The sequence below is a fragment of the Heliconius melpomene genome, chromosome 21, assembly GCF_056956725.1.
Source record: "Heliconius melpomene rosina isolate 202511_hmr_F chromosome 21, ASM5695672v1, whole genome shotgun sequence".
NCBI lineage: Eukaryota > Metazoa > Arthropoda > Insecta > Lepidoptera > Nymphalidae > Heliconius > Heliconius melpomene.
The window spans coordinates 3,718,351-3,740,763 of NC_140409.1; the positions used below are offsets into that span (position 1 = coordinate 3,718,351).

At 31.9% G+C, this 22,413-nt stretch overlaps 1 protein-coding gene and 1 long non-coding RNA gene across 2 annotated transcripts in view; one reads left to right on the forward strand and one right to left on the reverse strand.

Moving 5' to 3' along the window:
• The window catches only part of LOC146526888 (uncharacterized), a 210,024-nt gene that overhangs the window by 18,532 nt on the left and 169,079 nt on the right, over positions 1 to 22,413 (reverse strand). The gene's annotated exons all lie outside the window — the stretch shown is intronic.
• Positions 8,493 to 22,413, forward strand: part of LOC146526889 (adenylate cyclase type 6) — a 176,806-nt gene continuing 162,885 nt past the window's right edge. The window contains exon 1 of the mRNA XM_085206495.1: positions 8,493 to 8,573. The gene's annotated coding sequence lies outside the window, so the exon portion shown is untranslated. The remainder of the gene's footprint in view (positions 8,574 to 22,413) is intronic.

Here is a 22,413-nt window from a genome sequence, read left to right on the forward strand (position 1 = left end):
GCAGGTACATACTAATTGATTTTTTCCAGCTTCACGGTGAATCCCGCACGTAGTAGGGTAGATAGAAGAAGTAGGGAAGTAGTGTAGGGAGTAGTAGTAGTAGTAGTAGTAGGGAACTAGTGTTAAGACATTCCGTTCCCATTAAGACACTTCCGTTTCCCACTTTCCACCGATCACCACTATCTGTCGTATTTACAGTCATACGCTTTACCTTGTGTTATAACCAAAAGCCAGTTTTGGCGCAGGGGCAAAAAATGTGACTTTCAATGCGACTCGTTGTGGGTTCGATCCTCACCCGAGGAAAATAAATATTTATTTAAATTGATATTTTCATTTCTTCACTCTAGTGTCGAGGCAAAGCACGGCGTTAAGTTCCTCCACTCAACTCACCACCGACTTTCTGTTCTTTCTCTTTTTCTTTTTCTCGGCGACGAAAAGTCGGGAACGGAGTGTAACATCTACTTTTATACGCTAGGTTCCCTCTGCCTAAACTAAACTGCCAAATAAACACATACATTGAATCCATGTTTTAAAAGGAAACATAATTTTGTATTCACTCGTTGCTTTGAGTTGGTCTAATCACGCAAACGAGAGCAAACATCAATATTTGTTAATGTTGATGACCGAACATTATCACACTCGCGTTAGTCTATTAAGCTGTGTAGTGACAAGTAGTGGTCGTACTGTTTGTATGTATGTATGTGTGTACCTAGTAAATACTATACTAGATTATTCCAATTCAAAGTTCAAATTGAAATTCAAAATATTCCTTATTCAAATAAAGTTATTATAAGCACTATTGAATCGTCGAATCGTCGAACATATGAACAAAAAGCTCAACATTATCTATCTATATTCTAGATCATATTATAATCTGAGATGATGTCAGGAAATGAAAATATTAAACATTCTCTCAAGTGGGAATCGAATCCACAACCATGTCGTTTACAGTGAGGTTGTGCCACAAAGGCGTTTTTTTTTTCATTTATTAAACATCCATTATATTAATATGGATATGTTTATAAAAAACTCTTTTCAAAAGCGGTGTTGAATTCTGCCACTCAACACGCAATGCCTCCAGAATTTTTTAAGCGCTACGGAAATTCCGCTGTTTGCGGGATACAGCGTGAAGCTGATTTATTTATATATTTATAATTTCGAATAGTGAATGAAAAAATAATTGTGTTTAGTAGTCCAACCCGTTCCAGTGATCGTGGTTAAGTTAATAAGAGAAATTACCATTTCTCAGTTAGCACTGTAAAATATTATTTTGTTATCTTATTTCATTATGAAATTTTCTCACAGCATAATTAAAGTGCATATGGTATACAAAGGTACTAATGTTATCTTCTTACGCAAAAGACCGTGCAAAGTGGAGTAGGTTGAGTAGGAGGGCAGACCCTGGCAATAGCCGGGATTAATGCCAGGAGGAAGAAGAGGTATTAGTGTTATCTATATATATAAAAGGACTTGTCCTCACTGACTGAGGTAAGACGCACGCACAGCCGTAACCGCTCATGGTAGAAACGTTAAATTTGGACAAAAGTTTACTTTCGTAATCTGGACATCCACTAAGAAGGGATTTTGAAAAATTTTAATCCTAAAGGGGTGAAATAGGGGTTCAAAGTTTGTATGGAAAAAAAATTAAATCGGCACCGATCTTTATAAAATTTGAAATTTAGATTTTTAAAAGTATTTAATTGAACACGTGTTTCATCGTTTTCTAGAATTCTCCCCCTAAGGGTTCAAATAAGGGGTTGAAAGTTTGTATAGTTTTTTTTTAAATCGTCACCAATTTTTATAAAACTTGATATTTAGACTCTTAAAAATATTTAATTGAACATATGGTTCATGGTTTTCTAGAATTCACCCCCAAGGGTGCAAATAAGGGGTTGAAAGTTTGTATGGAAAAATCTTTAAATCGCCACCGATTTTTATAAAATTTGAAATTTAGACTCTTAAAAATATTTCATTGAACATGTGTTTCATGGTTTTCTAGAATTCACCCCCTAAGGGTGCAAATAAGGGGTTGAAAGTTTCTATGGAAAAATCTTTAAATCGCCACCGATTTTTATAAAATTTGAAATTTAGATTTTTAAAAGTATTTAATTGAACACGTGTTTCATCGTTTTCTAGAATTCTCCCCCTAAGGGTGCAAATAAGGGGTTGAAAGTTTGTATAGTTTTTTTTTAAATCGTCACCAATTTTTATAAAACTTGATATTTAGACTCTTAAAAATATTTAATTGAACATATGGTTCATGGTTTTCTAGAATTCACCCCCAAGGGTGCAAATAAGGGGTTGAAAGTTTGTATGGAAAAATCTTTAAATCGCCACCGATTTTTATAAAATTTGAAATTTAGACTCTTAAAAATATTTCATTGAACATGTGTTTCATGGTTTTCTAGAATTCACCCCCTAAGGGTGCAAATAAGGGGTTGAAAGTTTCTATGGAAAAATCTTTAAATCGCCACCGATTTTTATAAAATTTGAAATTTAGATTTTTAAAAGTATTTAATTGAACACGTGTTTCATCGTTTTCTAGAATTCTCCCCCTAAGGGTGCAAATAAGGGGTTGAAAGTTTGTATGGAAAAATCGTTAAAACGCCACGGATTATTATAAAATTTGAAAGTTTAGACTCTTAAAAATATTTCATTGTACACATGTTTCGTGTTTTTTTAGAATTCATCCCTTAATACGCAAGTGAAGCTGCGCGCGTCCGCTAGTCTTCTATATTCGTATTTGAATGCTGTGAAAAATACTTCTGTTGTTTATAATTAGACACTTTTTATTCAGCTCACGCTATGTCCTGTACATATAGCAGGGTAGACAGAGGGAACCTAGTGTTAAGATAGTCCGTTCCCCATTTTCTGCTGCTTGATGCATTGCGTACTCGAGCTTCGCCTGTTACCAAGAAAAATATCTTGTTAAATAATGGTAATAATAATATTATATTTTAATCATTCCAAAATGTCCGGTAATTTGTGAGGAACGTCAAACGGTACTTCTGTTATTTAAATTCATTTTGGGAGCAACCGTCTCATGTTCTAATTAAGTTTAAATTAAACTCACCCTATAAAAATACACAGTAATTAAGAGCGCATATAAAACGTGAAACCAGTCGGGGCGCAGGGGCACAGTGTGACTGTAAAAGCGACAAGTTGTGGGTTCGATTCCCACTCGAGGAAATGAAATATTTAATATTCCAATTTCTTCGCTCTGGTAACGAAAAAAAGAGTGATGTGGAGTTCCAAAGATTAACAAATATAGATAACACTAATAATATAATAAAATTATATATAAAAATACCAAACAATATACTTACTAACAATTATTCTAAAGAAAAATCTAAGAATTCTTATCCTATCTATAATCTAATTATTTTATAGCGAGCTAGACGATAGAATTATATTTAATTAATACAATGACCATTACTCGTCTGTGCACTTAACCCGCTGACCACTGCAGTAAGCTAATTTTGAGTGAACGCTGACATCAAAATGTCGATAAAAGCCTCCTCTTAATACTTATATGTAAAAATAACTAAATGTTCCGTACATTGCTGTATCCCGCACTTTTCAAGTAGAAGTAGAAGTTGTTGAGGAACCTAGTGTTAAGAAACTCTGTTCTTGCATTAAGACATTTTCGTTCTTTATTATCCATCGAGTTCTTGAGGCATTGCGTGTTGAGTGGCGAAACTTAAAGCTTCGCTTTGCCTCGTTACCAGGATATGAAATTATTAAATATTTCATTTCCCAGCGTGAGGATCGAACCTAGAATCATCGCGTTTACAGTTGGACGCTTGTGGACCTACGCCACGATGGTCTGAATTATATTGTTGAATATTTACATAGTTAAAATTATATTTGATTTAGTTGGTTCTTGATAAAACAGCAAAATAATATTCTTTATAAATTTGAAGTATATTAGAAACAAAATGTAAAAAACAAAAAAATATGTGAAATTAGAGCCAAGTTAAATGTTAACCTTTAACTATGGACGTAATTTTTTTATAACATACATATGGACGTCGGGCCTGTCAGACCCGACGTCCATACTTAAAGGTTAAAAAAATACTATAATATAATATTGTTCTCGACATCACCGACAAAAGAATGAGAGATTCGTATGGGTGCCGAGTTCAGAGTTCACTCCAGATAAAATTCAAGCACTAAATTTCACTTGACAATGTTTTTACGTATAGGCTTTATTATATTTTCAGTTAGTGTACTTCCAGCTCATACTGGACTGCAAGGTAGATATTTGATCTGGTGCCTGCTTGTAAAAAATAGGGAAGTCAAATTGTAATATAGGGTGGAACTAGAATAGTATACATATATGTAAAGGTGAAAAAAAAAGATTAAAAAAAACTGTCAAGGGCCGTGGGCTGCGTTCCTTTTGTTTTTTCCATAAAAAAAAAATTACATTTGCTCAAGTTATATTTAAATAACTCGTAGAAATTCAGATGGTCAGACGAGCTTTGAAACATAAATATAAAAAAATAATTTGTAACATGTTAGTGTAAATTTGAAGAGCCTTATTTAACGAAGGGACTGGACGAACAGTCGACAGTTTTGGTCGCTATCTCGTGGCGTGAGTCTAATTTGATGTCGACAAGGGTGTTGCGCTTGTTTGCTCTCTACGGTTAGCCGTCTAAACTAGGTATAGGAAATTGTTAATGCATATTATATATATTTATTATAATGATGTTATATTGATTGTTTTAATATTCACAATATATAAATTTTATTATAAAAATGTCATCGTTTTTTTGTTTATTTTTGTTTAATTAACGTCGAGCCGAGGCGTGTTGAGTGGCGTAACTCAACGCCGGGCTTTTGCCTTGGTGCCAGAGCGAATAACCCAACCATCGCGTTACAGTTACACCCTCGTCTCCCAGGGCTACGACGGCGTCAGCTCTGTGTATATATAGATAACAACAGATGCAATTTTATACAAACATTGTGAAAACGTGATTTTTTTTTTGATAAAAGCCCAGATATAAAATGAAAAATGAAAACCTACAGAATGTATGTATTTACATATCTGTCTATACTAAATAAAGTACGTGAGCTGATACAAAAAGTATTTTTTATATATAGCTTCACGCTGTATCCCGCAGCAGCATAGCAGGGTAGGCAAAGGGAACCTTTGTCTTCGATAAAAGTAAATAACAAAGTAAAAAGCACTATCACTTCAAAGAGACTATTATTACCTATTACTAAATTAGTAATTAAATAGATGAAAATATTTTACTGTCATTTTTTTCGTTTCAGTTACTCTTTTAAAATTATTCTATACTAGCCGCAAGAATTCCTATTCACTTTTTATTTGAATTAATGGTATATTGAATTTATGTGTAAAATAGTGTATTTTCTCACAGAAACTAGCTTTACGGCGAAAATTCACGGTAAATTGTATTAATCAGCTATCTCTCTATAACAATGTTTGCTGAGTGCTCCTCATTATCGGCCTGTGCTGGCCGCCCTCCGCCCTCCGTCCTCCGTGCACGAGGTAAATAAGAGGGTCCCATGTTTAACAACAACAAGCTTCTCCAATAACATCATCATTAGATTACTTTAATCCACCTTTTGTTACCGTTGATGTTATTAATTTCTAAGATAGTATTTAATAACGTTTTGCTACTGACTTTAATGAGGTGAAGTGTATAAAGGGTACTAGCCTTAGAGAAAAAAAATGAATTAAGTTTTATAAAAATATTTTAATTTAGTTACAAAATATTAAATATGCATCATCAGATTTTATGGTTTTTCAATGACAGAATAGCTCGTTTTCCACTTCTCCGACGTTCTTGGGCTTACTTACTGTGTTTTGTAATGGAGACGCCTGGTTTTTTCTTCGTCATGGTTTTCTTAAAAGCAAAAACCATGATTTTTAAGAGGTCTTTTAGGGATTTTGGGGATAGTATAGATAAGAATTGTCAGTCAGACTTTTATTTTTTAAAAGATTCTTTTACTATTTAAAATAACATTTCTATTATCAAAATTCACATGTAAGTGTACATAAATACGTTATCTCCTTTTAAAAGTTTAAATTAAAATCTCTGACGTTATATTACATCGTCACGTTATATATATTGTTTATTTATATTTCAGATCTTTTAATTTAATATTCAGAATTGAATGCTTGTATTCTACCACAAATTATAATCAAAAGTATAATTATTTCTTATTTAAAGTCAACTTTAATACCAATATTGGATTACTAAAATATTTTACTGAATAAATTTTAAATAATGACAACAGTAAATAATAGCCTTTTATTCCATAAATACTGATTTTAATTAGTCCGTGGAAATTGACATTCATTATTATTTAATAATATGCAAAATCGTATTATGAATGATGATTAATGTAATGGTAATATCCGGATTTATGTTATTCGCATGTCATTTTGTTAGTTGAGGGTTAAAATTTAACAATATATTAATAATAAAAAATTATGTTATACTATTGTATAAGAGAATGCATGTTAAAAAGAGACCCAGTTAAAATACTGCCTTCGACTAGAAATACTTAATTAACACCATTGTGAGTCGGAGTAGAACTGTTTTTGTTTTTTTTAAATAGACTGAAATTATTGGGGATGTGAAAAAATCTTTAGAACCATTCCATTTCTTCGCTCTGGTTTCGAGGTCAGCGCGGCGTTGAGTTCTGCCACTCAACACGTAATGTCTCCAGAATTCGGCAGAAAGTGCAGAACGGAGTGTCTTAACACAAGGTTCCCTCTGCCTACCCTGATGTGTGCGGGATACATTGTGAAGCAGATTTTTTTTTAATAACACTTAAGAAATTAAGAACACGATTACACGATTTTATTTACAAAAAATATATATTTAAAAAGATGTTATTTCATATTAAAATCAATTTGGTCAATAACCCAGAGAGGGTTGTTCATCTCTTTCAAATCTTTCAGCGTTAGTCTCGTGAAAATCGGTCCAGCTAGGTCGGACAAACAGAAAGATATACACTATTAATGAATGTATAGATTTGTTTGTAATGAAACTGATATAAAATGGATGATTTGTTAAAAAGAAACGCTACTTAATTGAAGGAAATAACCATTTACATTTATTATAAAATACAACCTTTTAAAAGTGCTATAACTCGGAAATAGATACTTTTAACTTTTAGTCAAAATGTAGCCTGAGGCACAATGAATAAAAGAAGTAAATAAAATATGAGAGAGCCATATCTCAAGCAAAAAACTGTTTCAGACAAAAAAAAATAAAAACAAAATAAACTTATTTATAAGAATTTCTAATTTGTTCGTTTCGTCTAATGTTTTTATTTTTTATGCTTTTTTCGCATAGAAAGTGGGATTTTGTGTCATGACATTTTGTCTCTGCAAACCACCGGAACTTCTTTAAATTTAAATTTTCATTTCTTCGCTCTGGTGTCGAGGCCGCCACTCTAAACGCAATGCCTTCAGAATTCGACGGAAAACAGGGAACGGACTTAACACTAAGTAGGTTCTCTCTGCCTACCCTACTGTGTGCGGGAAACAGCGTGAAGATGAATTTATAGTAAACTTACAGCTGCAAAATATGCGTAAGAGGAAGAAAACAAGCATTTTTTGAGATTTGTATCAAAATCTGTTTTATATTTAGTTTTTTTTGTTTTTCAGTGTATTATTGCATTTGATGTATGTAGAGTGGTACTAAATTACATATTTAATTTCGTTGTAGTACAAAATATATAAATATACGTAGAATCCTTCAACCAAATTAATCCTTTTAACTCAGTTCCGTGTGGTCTCCTTACTCGTATACATATAGTATAAACTAATAGCATTAGTCTAATATTAAGTATATTTGGTAAATTGAAAAAGCCCTTCCGTGTTTCAAACGACACAATCACTCTCCATCTCCGAATATATTTGAAGAGAATGATGAGGTATTAAATAAGACATCACCTTAATTAATATTTGTGACAGTGTGGACGGGCGTCCTCTATTACTTGTATGGATTATATAGAATGTCATTAAGCTAGAAGTAACTGAAGTTTCTTAAAAAAATGTTAAAGTTAAAGTTGTGTTATTATTTTGATGCCATTTGTGGCGCAGGAGCACAAGCGTGTTACGCGAGAGCTTGTGGGTTCGATTCCCACTCGATGTAATATTTAGTATTTAATATTTGGAGGAAATAATTATTGAAATTTATATTTAAATTCCTTCGCTCTGGTGTAGAGGCGAAAAGAGCCAACACGCGCTGCCTCCAGACTTCAACAGAAAGTGGAGAGCGGAGTGTCTTAACAATAGGTTCCCTCTGCCAACACTTCTATGTACGGGAAGCTGATTTAATTTTAACTTGATATAATTTCTTAAATAACATTTAATATAAAAATTTTAAGCTTTATTAAGGCTTCTCACTCGATTTCAGTTATTTTCAAAGCACATGCGCGGAGCAACAGATAGGTGGGGACGCCCCTCCCGTAACCTGACGCCATTGTTTTCCCTCTGAATCGCGCGCCGACTGTCGCCTAGAAAAGTCGCGTTAAATAGTTCTCTGAAAGTTGACTATCGCGTTCGTTTTCCTCTTCCCTCTTCGAAGGTAAGAATAACATAAGTTGTCATTTTATTTGTGCTCGTTACATTTATTGTGGAAGTTGAACTTGATTTTAACTTTTTTAACGTTTGTTTTTTTATGACTATAACTTTTGTGGGTTATTTTCTTGAAATAATTATTAAAATTATACTTTTTTTTTGTATTTAAATTAAATCTTGTATATTGTGTGAATTAAAATATTTTCATATATTAATTAAACTTTGGTTTTGTATTTGTATGCGTTTTTCTTTGGTCGCAATTCATTATAAATATTTTTTTTTTGTAATATTTAAAATTAAAAGAATATTATTAAATATATTTATTTAATAATTTCATTATAATAATGCAAAAAAATATTTTTATTGCAAAATAAAGCAGAATTTTTTTTATGTAATAAAATCATATTTTTTAAAAAAACTTGCATCGTAAATAATCTTTTGTTGAAAGTCTATAAGAATACATTAATAAAAATTGCCCGACCTTTCGCGTCGTCGTTGATGTATTATTCAAAATTGTTTAAGACGAACACAGGAAAGATAATTTTAAGGACCTCTTTATTTCTTTATTTTTTTTATATTAATATAATTTTTGTTTTTTTTATAAGAAAATATCATGGCTCATAATCACTCAAGTAAAAGTCCTAAAAATGGTCCTTTAAGGACTCTAACAGCATGGAGGATTGAAAAACATAAATACTGTGTATTTATTTGCACTCTGTCGAATTCAGGCGGAAAGTGGAGAGTAGTGTGACTTAATAATAGATTTACTCCGCCCTACGTAACGTAGTTTTCAGGTGTAAATTGAAAACTTACTTTTACAGTAAAAAATATGCATGAAATATAATTTTATTTAAAAAAATATTTTTACTATAATGTACTTAATACTTACATATGTCTTATTTATTTTCATAACAATTTTAATCTGATTTCCAATAAACTATTAAAATTATTGTGATTTGCTAGTCTATACTTTGACTACAAATTTAGTTCAACTTAATCCTTAAATATATTACGATTATACGTGGACGTACCCCGAGTGTTTGGTAAATGGTTTAGTTTTAATGGGATTTTTGATTTTTTGATAGCGAGTCAAAGGCTATGAGATCATTGTCTTTCCCTTAGCTAAAAGGTCGTACCCTATAGGATGTTTATTGGGACAGATTATTATATATATATATATATATATATATATATATATATATAGCTTTATCTCGGATATACCAAGTTGCATAGGCAGAGGCAGCGTAGTGTCTTGACACTCTTTTTACCTCTTCGCGCTCGAAACTACAATTTTTTTTAAAGATCCTATATGACGATAGCAAAGTATAAAAATAAATTGTGTTAATGGAGTTTATTTTAAAAATATCTTTGTATGTAACTATATTTATACTTTATGAAAACTTTGTTTTCTGTGAAATATAATCTCTATTATTCCTAAAAGTAATATAGGTTATGTCGTCTCTATTACATAGAGTTCAAAAAAAGGGAATCCTTCAAGATTTTGAAACTCAAAAAATTAAGTAGAGTTAAAACACACCGTTGTACGTGAGTTTTGAGTGGCGGAATTCAACGTCGCGTTTCCTCTCAACAGAGAGGGAATGTTAAAATCTTTTAAATTATTATAACCATTTCCTCAACTTTCGACGGATTCCTTAACAATATTTTTAAACTATAATTTTAGTACATACGCAACAACAGATAAGCTATTAGAAATTAAATATATCCGGATCAATGAAAAGGGTAGTACAGAAATAGAACAACACTATTTATAGATGAGATAACAGGGATAAGGCTATAAATAAACAGTCCTAAGAATGGATAACGGGCCAGTCGCTCGACAGCCGCAAGCCGAGGTTCAATCCCGCAGAGGTGGCTTTCTCCGCCATCGGCATCCTCACAAGCAGCCATATAGTGTTTGGAGATTTTTCAGGGACAGAGTACCCTCTTACAGCGACACTGGGCGGGTGTCGTGTGAAAAGCCAGTAGGGCTAACAACATTAACTTCAAGTTTGAAAAAAAATGGATTACGAGTAAAATTAAAGAACGATTAATAAAATAAAAACTGTGGATCTATTAATATGAGAAAAATATCAAGAATTTTCAGTAATGTCATAATGCATTTTCGTCATTTCATTTAAATCTTAATAAATTTTAATTAAAAAGGTAATGTCTCGCTGTTGTGGTCTGGGTTCGATCCTCTCTCGGGGGTTGATTGGTTATATTCACAAATTATAAAATCATCAAATGACAAATAAAATAATCACAGAGAAATAAAGGTATACAAAACATTTTCTTGTAACACTAGGGACGTGGGGAACGTACATTAACTATAGGTTCCCTCTGACTATCCTGCTATATGTGGGATACAGCGTGAAGCTAAAGCGTGATAACAAAGTAAAGAAAAAATAAACTTATATAATTATAATAACTATAATCTTTGAGAGTGATATTAAAACTAAGAACAAAAGAAATGATAAATGGACAAAATATAAAGAAAACATCTCAAGTACTTGATTTAAATGAATTCCCTATTAATTTCTCTAAAGGCAAATCTTTATGCAACTTGACTTCTGACATTTCATAAAGCCGACGGTTAAAGAAACAAAACTTAAAGCTGCTAGTTCTACAAAGGAACACTCTAGCAATAATATAAAATTTCTTCTTGAGATTGCGATGTTCAGAATTAATTTCAAATATTAGCTTACTTATAACAATATTATTAAAAATAAATTGCTAAAATCTTTGAATGAATACTTACTCATATTATAATACGAAACAAGAATAGAATAATAATAACGGCCCAGTCGTAGAGCACAAAGTGCATTGTAAACGCATCTGGTTCTTGGTTCGATTCCCACTCGAGGAAATGAAACATTTATTTAAAATATCTTTGCTCTGGTGTCGAGGTTATAATAGGAAATAAAAAGGACTAAGGAGATTTAACAAGATAATAAAAAAATCCGTTAATACCTGTGTATTACGAAATGCGTCTACAATTTCTTAGAGTACTATAAAAATACTTTGAATGTATATTATTGTTTATATATTTGTTCTATAATTTGATTAGACAAACCCTCACGATTAGTTTACCAATGATTTCGCTTCACAAGATTTCGTTTCCGAGCACGCAGTGTTATATCACAAAATTATTCTTCACTTCATAAAATACAGCAGTGTTTTTAAAACATCTCTTAACTTAAATAAAGATTATCTCAAATTAATTAACGGATCGACACGCGATGGTGCAGGAGTATATGCGTGTGGCTGTAAACACAACAGGTTGTAGATTCGATTCACAATCGAGGAAATTAAATATTTCATATTTTCATTTCTTCGCTCTAGTGTCGAGGCAAAGGGCAGCGTTGAGTTCCGCGTTCATTTCCTGTCCTGCAGTATGCGGTATATAGCGTGAAGCTGAAAAAATATATTTATATTAAAATAGGCTTATAAAAGTTACAAATTATTATTCACAGTTCAAAATAGTCACATACATTTAACATCTGATTAGAATGCACAAAGTGAGAAAAGTAAAGCCTGTTAGCGGTATATAATTCAATTTATACAGCTAGCTCTTGATCATTCTCTTTAAACTCTTAATACGATTACCAACAAGTATCTTAGTTAAGTATTGTGAGACGAAGTTGATGCAAAAGTAAATCAATATTAAAAGTTTACATTTACACAAGAAAAATACATTTTAATTATTAACTAGATTTTAGAATGTGCATTCTTAATTTAAATTTAACAAGTGATACTGTATTTTTGTGAATTCTAATATAATAACAGTTTTAAAAACCAGATCTACCTCCACTTTAAATACCGGCAACGCACCTGTGGCTCTGGTATTGCACGAGGTCGTGAGAGGCAGAGTTCTCTTACCACCAGGTGAAAAAAAAGCTTCACGCCTTTTCCTTCAAAACACGGAAGGCACAGGACCTAATCTAAAGATATTCGGTTAAATTTTGTTATTTTTCATGTAAATTAATTCAAAAGTATAAATAAAAATTCTGCCCTGAGTGGGAAACGAAACCAAAACAGTCACGTATAACCGGTAAATACTTAGCCTACCACAAACATTGTTATACAGAAAAACTATTCTTGGTTATTGAACATAGTGTTGTTAAGGAGCTTAACTATCTTCTCAAGAATGGTATCTTGTGTTGATATTTTGATATCTTTTTCACAAAAATATCACTCAGTCACTCGACTCGAGTGTTTGATCACCTTTTTCGTACGAACACTACATGGACCGCCAGATCTTTTTCTGTCACTAACAGAAGAGATTTCATTGTTCTTATCAATAGCCCGGTCACATAAACATTTGACTAATACCAGTTGAAATATGGAGAATCTTAAAAATTGTATTTGTCTCCATAGCAACCTCATGTAATGCAATCAAAGCGATTCCATTCTTTGTATCACTCCTCCATTTTAATATTACAAAATATTTAACAAAAAAAAGCAATTTTGTATTACATAAAATACAGTTTATCCATATCATATTAAACTACGGAACTTAACTATAACATTTTAAATATAAGTTAAGGTTTTCGTGCTTGCGGTTTAATTTAAATAGGGGATCACATTTGGTGGTCTATAGTTAAATGAAATGCCGCCGCAGCCAGAAATCAGTAAATAGACTAAAGGGTTTATCTTTATACATTTCACAAATCGTTGAATGGACAGGAGATGGCCCTCCTATTTTGTTTTATAAAACGATAATAAATTAATTTAATTTGGCTTAGGAAATATTTATTAATACTAATATTATAAAGCTGAAGAGTTTGTTTGGTTGAACGCTATGATCTTAGGAACAACTGTATAGGACAAATAAATTTTGCTATCTATTTGATCACGTGGGCAAAGCCACAAAGCGAGCGAGTTCTGCTACTCAACAAGCAATGCCTCCAGAATTTGGCGGAAAGTGGGGAACGGAGTATCTTAACACTAGGTTCCTTCTGCCTATCCTGCTGTGTGCGGGATACATCGTGAAGCTGATTGATTTGATTTTTTAATAGGATAAGTAGCTGATTTTACAAAGCTCAGCCTGAATTCCTTATCGATTCTAAATTTAATAATAAGTGCCACGCTGTTGGCGTCGGTAATAGCATTGTTCCTAAATTAGTACGAAATATATTCTTGAAAAGAAATAAAAAACATATTTTGTTTTTGTAATTTTGATTAAATTATGCTAGCTACGGTTACAGTACGCTATGTAAATAAACTGAAAGATACTATTTTGAAATAGTTTTTTTTTATATACAATTTGAACCGGCAACCATCGCACACAAAGGACTGTGAGATAAGAACAATTAAACCAAATCATCATTCAATATGCAAAAGGAAACATTAACTATGTAAAACATAATTATTTGCGAAATTCCCATTAAATTTTAGCTAAATAGTTCCCATAATAAAGTAAACATTAATTACTTGGTACCGTGAATAGGTATTGCTTTGTGGCCTTCGGGAATACAAACTGTATTGAATGAAAATAATAACATTTTTTTTTATTTAAATCGTTGTAATAAATATATTATGAGGCCATCGCGACTGGCTGTAGGTTCGATGCCCATTCGGGGAAATTAAATATTTACTTAAATTTATATTTCTATTTCTTCGCTTTGGTGTCGAGGCAAAGTGCGTCATTGAGTCAGCCTACATAATTCAGCGGTAAGTTGGGAACGAAGTGTCTCAACACTAGGTTCCTTGTGTCTACCCTGCTGTATGCGGCATACGCGTGAAGCTGATTTTTTTAATAAATATGTTTATTTTGCTATTACATCATCTATTTAATATTATAATCCTTGTTTTTGACGTTAATAAGCGATAAACTAGTTACATTTTTTTATATTATAGATCTGTATGGAAAATGTAGGTACCTACTTATTTTCCTCTAATAAGAGTTACTCTATCACGTTTTATATTTAATTAGAAATATATCAAAGTGTTTGGCCTAATGGTTGAGATTAACATAAAAATGTTTTGGCACCATTAATGATGCTTTTCTAAGCCTTAAAATAAATCCGTCAAAGGGATTTTAGGGTGCGTCCTTGAAGTTTCGTTCGGGATTTGCGTTGTTTAATTGGGATGAGTTGTATAATTTACATACACTATGGAGAATTTAATTTACCGTTAGACACTATTTATATATAGGGGTTGGAGTGTTTTAACACTAGGTTCACTCTGCCTACGGTTTTACTATTTATTCACCTTGAAAATGTGCTAACGTACGAAACACCAAATCTTGGATTTAAATATCTGATCCGTTCAAATATTGCTTTATCATGAAAATTTGAGCCTTGATAATAGAAATTAATTCCTGAAACCACAAAGATCATTCGTTTGGTCCATATAATTTATTTATATTTTGATGAGATAATCGGTAAAATATTTGATAGCTTAAGTTCATTATTTACAAAAAAATAAATCAAATCAGCTTCATGATGTATCCCTCACATAGCAGGGTAGACAGTGGGTACCTAGTGTTAAGACACTCCTTTCTCCACTTTCTGCCGAATTCTCAACGCCGCGCTTTGTCTCGACACCAGAGCGAAGAAATAGAAATGTGTGCCCTTGTGCCGCTCGACGGCCTCATATTATTATATTTATAAACAGTTTCACACTTTTTCAAACATAGCGAGTTATAGGCAGAGAGAACATAATATTAAGACACTACCCAATATTTTCCGAGATATTGCATGTTGAATGGAGGAAATCGACGTCGCGCTGCCTCTACCAGAGAAGGGAAATTAAAATAAATTGTATTAAATATCGTCCCCCGAGTGGTAATCAAATTCACAATCGACGCGTTTTCACTGAACCACTGCACTAAGAGTTTTACTACTGCTTTAAGAGACTGAATTTCAAATTTTATAAAAATTGGTGCCGATTTAAAAAAAAATCTATACAAACTTTCAACCCCTTATTTGCACCCTTAGGGGGAGAATTCTAGAAAACGATGAAACACGTGTTTAATTAAATATTTTTAAAAATCTAAATTTCAAATTTTATAAAAGTCGGTGCCGATTTAAAAAAAATTCCATACAAACTTTGAATCCCTATTTCACCCCTTTAGAGTTAAAGTTTTTCTAAATCCCTTCTTAGTGGATGTCCAGATTATGAAAGTAAACATCTAGACTGGGATCCGGCCGTTGAATCCTGCATAAACGAGTTTTCTTAATTAAACCTATATTAATGAATAATACATGATTAGTAGAACAGATTACACCTGGGTTGCCTGGAAGAATCCTGCCGCAATCACCTTTAATTTCATTTTTTCGTAACTCGTTTTTGGAGATAATTGCACCAATACGTTTTTTATATGAATCGCACATCATTTGAAAGATAATCGCATAAGGAATTGGAAAATTAAGGGTTGCCAGCTCTCAGTCTGCCGCAAGTCTAGGGTTGCCTGGTTTAAAGATGTCACTAAATGTTAATAATTTGCACTCATGTGTTTTTTTAATGAATTATATATCAAATTAAAGCTTATTTTTTTCTGAACACTATAAAACAGGGTTGCCTGGAAAATTCCTGCCGCAAACTGGGGTTGCCAGCGTTTGAAATATTTTATTCCGGTTCCGTTTGACTATGAGAATAGACGATGAAATGCGCGGTCTGCCCCATGTTTTAAAGTAAAATATTATATAATAGAAGGTCAATCTTAAAATCAATGTTTATTCTAATTGTTCACCTGTTAAATGATGATTTTAATCATATTAAGTACACGTAGAAAACTATTTAAAGATGAAATCATCCTTATTTTTCAAGTAAAATAATGAATGTATAATATTGAGTCTTTGCAAAATCTATTTTCTAAATACTAATATTTATTTAAATTACCATTTTGAAACAACTAAATTATCTAATTAAATAAATGTTTACAAATATCGATCTACTATAAGCTATTAATATACATACATATACATCATGTTTCCTTAATATAATGAAGGGTGACCATTATTGCGGATATTTTTTAAATTAATTATATTGAAAAATATATTTCAATGAACTCTCTGTCTCTCTCTCTCTCTCTCTCTTCATCCTCTACTTGTTTGATTTGACAACGCTTGCCGCAACTTTTTTTTTCTCACGCAACTTTTAATAATTTGCATAGGAAAAGAAAATATATATATAATAGAATTATAATAAACAAAACTAAGTTAGCAAAGATTAATTCCAAGAAAATTCGGCAGTAATGCCGACTAATAAACGCTATTTAAGATTTATGACCAGGAGTCGGCAAATATCAATTAGTTAGTTCGCTATTTTTTACTATAGATAAACATTTTGCAGCGCGAAACAAAGCAAACCACATGCAATAAAATTATTTTCGAAGATGTATTGTTTCTAAATGCAATAAAAGTGCAGATGGCCAAATGAGTTGTTTTTGAGCATATTACTTAGTTACTTACCTTTCGTTTTCGAGTAAAGACGTTTTTACTTGACAAAAATGAAGATGTGTTTTTTGTGCGGCCGGAGTGAAAATGTGATAGAATTTAACGAGGAATCTCTCCAAAAGTGTAAAATTATGCTATTGTTTCGCCAAAAAATGAATTTTAAATACAGTGACATTTTTTTTAATAGTGACACAATGCACGGTTATCATTTACAGTGTTACAAAAAGTTCATTGTTTTAAAACAAAAATATAAAGAAGTATTTTTTAATTATTTTCTAATGCAAAACGTAAGTATATTTTAATGTTTAATATTATATATTTTTATCTATGTAAATAACTTCTAATACAGAATAAAATCTAGACAATTGTGGCAGTGGGATAGTTGCCTCAGTTTTGATTACACTAAGTTAAGGACGTTAGGAGTGATTGCGCTTTATTATAATTATAAGAACAATTCTTTCAGACCTAAATGCCTTAAAAACTATCAGCATAAACGGACAAGTTCTTGCTAGTGAAATTTTTTATTTATAATTTTTTAATAGTTATTATTATTTGAATAGTTTTCATTTACTTTGCAAAAAACGTAAATATTCGTACCAAAAAGATGGACACCATAGTTCTTTCTACGGATAGTCTCCCTAGGGGCATTATTCTGAAGATATATATATTTTATTCATATTTTATAATACTATTTTTTGAGAAGTGTGGCAACTATCCGGATTTTATCCTATACTCTTTCCTATTTTCTCCTGTCTTTTCTTATGTTACATATTACATATGTAATTATATTTATTATTGATTTTTTACAGGAAGAGTCGACTACATTTCGTGCGGATGTAGGGCCGAGCACTTCAATTATTAATAATGAAAACAATATGGATGATGATGAAATCTTGTCGTCCAGTAATATTTTGTCTAAAAGTGACCACTCAGCGTTATTAAAGAGTTTATTAGTGGATGTAAAGATAGTACAAATATTACTGTGGATAAAGATTTAATGTGGATAATGTTATTATCGCGTTTCGATTCAATTCCAATGTGGTTGGCTTATAATTGCAAATATTCTTGGGACAATAGTAAAATTCAGGCAATTGAATATTTGCCTCCAATTAATGAACGTACGTCACATGCTGTTGTTCATAGAACTCTTGAAATAACAAGTGAGATTGCTAAAAATTGTAACCAAGATTATATCATCGTCACGTATGACTTGGCTATAGCTAAAATAGCTTTACAGATTCAAGAAGCTTCGAGACCCAAATTTGATAATATTTTCGTAAATATGGGTGCATTTCATATACAAATTGCATTCTTTAGAGCTCTTGGAAAGTACATCGATTCTAGTGGATTGGTTGACATTTTGGTTAAAGCAGAAGTACTTGCTGTAGGCTCAATGAACAACTTTATTGACAGCAAACACTTCAATCGGTGCAGACGACTTCATTCTATGATTGCTGCTGCATGAAAATAATTTTATTGCATGTGGTTTGCTTTGTTTCGCGCTGCAAAATGTTTATCTATAGTAAAAAATAGCGAACTAACTAATTGATATTTGCCGACTCCTGGTCATAAATCTTAAATAGCGTTTATTAGTCGGCATTACTGCCGAATTTTCTTGGAATTAATCTTTGCTAACTTAGTTTTGTTTATTATAATTCTATTATATATATATTTTCTTTTCCTATGCAAATTATTAAAAGTTGCGTGAGAAAAAAAAAGTTGCGGCAAGCGTTGTCAAATCAAACAAGTAGAGGATGAAGAGAGAGAGAGAGAGAGAGACAGAGAGTTCATTGAAATATATTTTTCAATATAATTAATTTAAAAAATATCCGCAATAATGGTCACCCTTCATTATATTAAGGAAACATGATGTATATGTATGTATATTAATAGCTTATAGTAGATCGATATTTGTAAACATTTATTTAATTAGATAATTTAGTTGTTTCAAAATGGTAATTTAAATAAATATTAGTATTTAGAAAATAGATTTTGCAAAGACTCAATATTATACATTCATTATTTTACTTGAAAAATAAGGATGATTTCATCTTTAAATAGTTTTCTACGTGTACTTAATATGATTAAAATCATCATTTAACAGGTGAACAATTAGAATAAACATTGATTTTAAGATTGACCTTCTATTATATAATATTTTACTTTAAAACATGGGGCAGACCGCGCATTTCATCGTCTATTCTCATAGTCAAACGGAACCGGAATAAAATATTTCAAACGCTGGCAACCCCAGTTTGCGGCAGGGATTTTCCAGGCAACCCTGTTTTATAGTGTTCAGAAAAAAATAAGCTTTAATTTGATATATAATTCATTAAAAAAACACATGAGTGCAAATTATTAACATTTAGTGACATCTTTAAACCAGGCAACCCTAGACTTGCGGCAGACTGAGAGCTGGCAACCCTTAATTTTCCAATTCCTTATGCGATTATCTTTCAAATGATGTGCGATTCATATAAAAAACGTATTGGTGCAATTATCTCCAAAAACGAGTTACGAAAAAATGAAATTAAAGGTGATTGCGGCAGGGTTCTTCCAGGCAACCCAGGTGTAATCTGTTCTACTAATCATGTATTATTCATTAATATAGGTTTAATTAAGAAAACTCGTTTATGCAGGATTCAACGGCCGGATCCCAGGGTAATCTGTCTAAACTTTACGTTTCTACGCACAGCGGTTACGGCTGTGCGTGCGTCTTACCTCAGTCAGTGAGGACAAGTCCTTTTATATAAATAGATAAGCCTAGTAATATAAAATTATACGAGTAGGTATATTCCTAAATGCAGTTAGGAATCAGAATTCCAGAATCTATCTATTCTATATCCGGATTTTAATCAAACAATTTATTGACTATCTATTAAGATGTTGATCGAGGTGTTGCGCTACAAGTTATATTGAAATAGCAATAGGTCCTAATAATTGTAATACAATATCTTACACCTGATAATATCGAATCTGCTATCTTGATTGAAATTACTTTAAGATAATAAAATTCTCTGTTACTTATCTGTTAATAATTTCAATAATTTCTTGTTTTTGTTTATTAGCTTCACGCTGTATCCCGCTTACAGCAGGGTAGGGATAGGGAACCTAGTATTAAAACTTTCCGCTGAATTCTTCCGCCGCGCTCGACACCAGGCCGATAAAATTAAGATATTAAATATTTCATTTCCACGAGTAAGCATCGAACCCACGACCAGTCGAGTTTACAGTCATATCTGTCAGTCTTTTGTATCCCTGCGCCATGACCAGCCTCAAATTCTCGTATCTCATCATAATTTCATTGGTAAATTAATTTCATCAAAAATTCGATAAGATTGGGTAAATACTTTTTAAAAAAAAAAACGGAACATTTCATAATAAAAATGTTTGTTTTGACCAATTTTGTAGGCTTTCTGTAATAAAGACGATAACACTTAAATGGTTTCCCCAAACCCGATACAGTGTACCACGTTTATTTTTATTTGCATGAAAACATTTCTCTGATAAATAAACAAGGCTTTCGTTTAGAATTATTAGTTTAGTAAAGTGGGGAACGAAGTGTTCTAGCAGTAAGTTCCTTCTGCCATCCTTCTATATGAGAAAGACATCATACAAAAAAGAAAGAAAAGAATATAATACTTTTAAATCCCTAGAATAGAACTTGACATAACGATTGGTGAACTTAAAAATGACAGTATTTTACGAGTTCAGCGTAGCGTATGACACAAATGATAATCTTCTGTACAGGTCGATCCTACGGTCACTGGCGAGCGGTACTCGCTGGTATTCAATTACAAAAGAATGTTGAAATTATTCACTTTATTTACACGTATATTACTTTACTTGGTGGTGGAACATTTTCGAGGGTTCCTCTACCAATTTCAGAATTGTAGGTCATGGTAAGTACAACATATAAAGGTTGACATTGATTGTTAGAAATGATTGGAATAATTTTTATTTGTAGTATAAATAAAACTTATCGCAACTTGAACTGCAATTTCTCACTTATGTAGTACGGAATCTTTCAAAAGATTAAATATTTAGGCTCAGCAGGATGCACATACAAATATTTTTTACTTAAAATATTTATTAAAGCAAAATTTAAACCAATAACTAAAAATTCCTAAAATAACACTGTGATACTTACCCCAATGAAATATCTATATACCTCTCACTCTCGAAATCGTAATAACTATTATGTTTTGAGTGAATCGAAAATTGATAGAGAGGTTCTAGTTCTAGTTCCGATTTCAATTAATCGATGTTGCCGTGAGTTTTAATTGCATAAAACGTTAACCGTATGAATCAAACATCGTTTATGTTACGGTTTACGGTATTGGTAACAAATATAGGAAAATAAATATTCATATTTACAGAATTGACAAAAAATAAATAGGTACAATTAACTACAAAAAATTTCGAGTTATTGATAGGATTGGATTATTTTTGTTTTTTTTTTGTTTCCATGGTATATGTTGTGTTCTAAAAAAAAAACGGTTCCATACATGAATGAGGCTTAATTTAACTTCTCGCTTTATCACTAGCGGGGTAGTCAGAGATGACGGAGCGCCAAACGCTTCGGTCTCTACACACCTCTTTCGCCTCGTTCACTGTCATCAATCTCTTCATACATGCCCTCCGGGGGGTCCCCCAGTCTTTTATCATCAAACCAATGATATATCAAATTATCTTATAAGCCAACACCAAATCAACAATACGGGAGATTTTGAACAAATATTACATTTAAAAATGAAGCTTTATTATATTTAAGCAATCCCGATGAAACGATCCTAAATTTATTGTATTCCGTTACACCTGAGCGAACAATAAAATAAATATGTTCACGATTCTTTGAATTGATAAATAATCTTGTCGAAGAAACGTTAAAGTCAATTGCGAAAAAGGTTCCGTTGTGGCGTAGCGGCTAAACTGTAAAATGCGACAGTTGTGGGTTCTATTCCTATTCGGAAAATTGAATTTCATTCATTTTCTCGCTCTAGTCGTTACCAGAGAAAGTTGAGTTCCACTATTCAACACGCAATCTCTCGTAAATGACGAACGTAGTATTAACACTGGGTTCCCCCGGTCTACCCTGCTATAAATGCCATACACCATGAAGCGATGTACATGATTCATTATTATCTAATTACAACAATGAAAAGTATAAAATGTGTTATATTACCTCTACAATATATCTATATTATAAATTCTAAAGTAACACTGTCTGTCTGTCTGTCTTTTACCGAATCAGGGCCAAACCGCTAATTTAATTGTGATAAAATACTCATATAGAGATACTTGAGGGTCCCGGAAGGAACACAGGATACTTTTATTTCTCATACAGGGTGAGTCATATTGAACTTTCCGATTTCAATAAGGTGTGTATGTGTGTGTATTTGTAATATTTTCGATATATACCAATATATTAAAATACTTATTAAA